We start from the raw sequence: 1959 nt of genomic DNA, 5'->3' as shown, positions 1-1959 counted from the left end.
GTTCCCCTGTGATGCCAATTGTGCTCCCTCTCCAAAGGGTAATACTTTTGCCAACTCTTCAAAGCCAGGAGTTAGTCTTTGGGATTGATCCTGGGCTCCACCCACAGGATGTTCTTTCTGCCAAACACATTGCTTTGTCAGTTGTTATCTGTTACTCTACATAGGGCAAGATGATACAGACCAGGTGGTAGGCAGCTCATACATTAGGCCTGAAGCTATGTATAGATTTGCTCTTCTAGGGCTTGCATTAGATGACAAATTTTATACTGTTTTTTTTTTTTTTAAAGAGAGTGAGAGAGGAGAGAGAGAGAGAGAGAGAGAGAATTTTTAATGTTTTATTGTTTAGTTCTCGGTGGACACAACATCTTTGTTGGTATGTGGTGCTGAGGATCGAACCCGGGCCGCACGCATGCCAGGCGAGCGCGCTACCGCTTGAGCCACATCCCCAGCCCTTTATACTGTTTTTCAAAAGCAGCATATAGCTGTATCCCCAAAGTTGCAAGCATCTGAAGAGAAAAAAAGACTTCAAAAGCTGAGTGTATGAGGCAGGAGGATTGCGCGTTGTCACCATGGGCCGAGGCCCTGCCTAGTGTTACTGGTACTGTAAAAACAAGCCATACCCAAAGTCTCCTTTCTGCCAGGGTGTCCCTGATGCCAAATCCGCATCTTTGACCTTGGATGGAAAAAGGCACAAGTAGATGAGTTCCCACTCTGTGGCCACATGATGTCTGATGAATATGCACAGCTATCCTCTGAAGTCTTGGAGACTGCTTGTATTTGTGCCAACAAGTATGTGATAAAAAATTGTGGCAGAGATGGCTTTCATATTTGAGTGCAGCTCCACCCTTTCCATGTTATCCATATCAACAAGATGTTGCCCTGTGCTGGGGCTGACAGGCTCCAAACAGGTATGTGAGGTGCCATGGGAAATCCCAGGGAACAGTGGCCAGGGTTCACAGTGGCCAAGTCATCATGTCCATCCATACCAAGCTGCAGAACAAGGAACATGTGACTGAGGCCCTACACAGGGCCAAGTTCAAGATCCCTAGATACCAGAAGATCCACATCTCAAAGAAATGGGGCTTTACCAAATTTAATGGATGACGAATTTGAAGACATGGTGGCTGAGAAGCGGCTCATTCCTGATGGCTGTGGGGTCAAATATATCCCCAATCATGGTCCCATGGACAAGTAGCGGGCCCTGCATTCATTAGGGCTTTCACTGTGCTGTCCCCTTCTTAATCTCACACACACACTAATAAATCCTGTATTGTATCCCCCCCCCAAAAAAAAAGCCAGCCTCAGCAATTTAATGAGGCTCTAAGTAATTCAGTAAGACCCTGATTCTAAATAAAATACAAATAGGTTTGGGTGTTGTGGCTCAGTGGTTAAATGCCTCTGGGTTCAATCCCCAGTTCCCCAAACAAGACAAAACAAAACAAAATAACCCAAACAACAAAACAGAATGGTGGCATATGACTCTAAATCCCTGCTACTTTGGACTCTAAAGTTAGAGTTTAGAGTTTGAGACAAGAAACGACAGAGAGAACCCCCCCCCCTTCGCCCGTGCCCAGCCAAAAACAAATACCCTCAGATTCTTAGGTGTTTTTCTGAGAAGGCAGGAAAGAATAACCTTTAGTTTCCTAGTAACCTGAGAATCCCATTACAGGTAAGTGTACATATCATCCTGGCAACTTTCTTTGGATGGGGTAGATTGGTACCAGGATCACTGAGCCACATCTCCAGCCCTATTTTATATTTTATTTAGAGAGAGGATCTCACTGAGTTGCTTACCTTCACCATTGCTGAGTCTGGCTTTGATCTTAGGATCCTCCTGTCTCAACCTCCTGAGCCACTGGAGGGGGTGTGCCACTGCACCCGGCTAACTTTTTTTTTTTTTTAATATTTTTAATTGTAGATTAACACAATACCTTCATTTTATTTTTTATTTTTATGTGG

At 44.5% G+C, this 1959-nt stretch overlaps 1 pseudogene; it reads left to right on the top strand.

Moving 5' to 3' along the window:
- The first annotated feature begins 569 nt into the window (after positions 1 to 569).
- Positions 570 to 1568, top strand: LOC101972104 (large ribosomal subunit protein uL16-like; annotated as a pseudogene).
- The last annotated feature ends 391 nt before the right edge of the window (positions 1569 to 1959 follow it).

The sequence above is a fragment of the Ictidomys tridecemlineatus genome, chromosome 3, assembly GCF_052094955.1.
Source record: "Ictidomys tridecemlineatus isolate mIctTri1 chromosome 3, mIctTri1.hap1, whole genome shotgun sequence".
Classification (NCBI taxonomy): domain Eukaryota; kingdom Metazoa; phylum Chordata; class Mammalia; order Rodentia; family Sciuridae; genus Ictidomys; species Ictidomys tridecemlineatus.
This window is presented reverse-complemented; position numbering and strand designations above follow the sequence as displayed.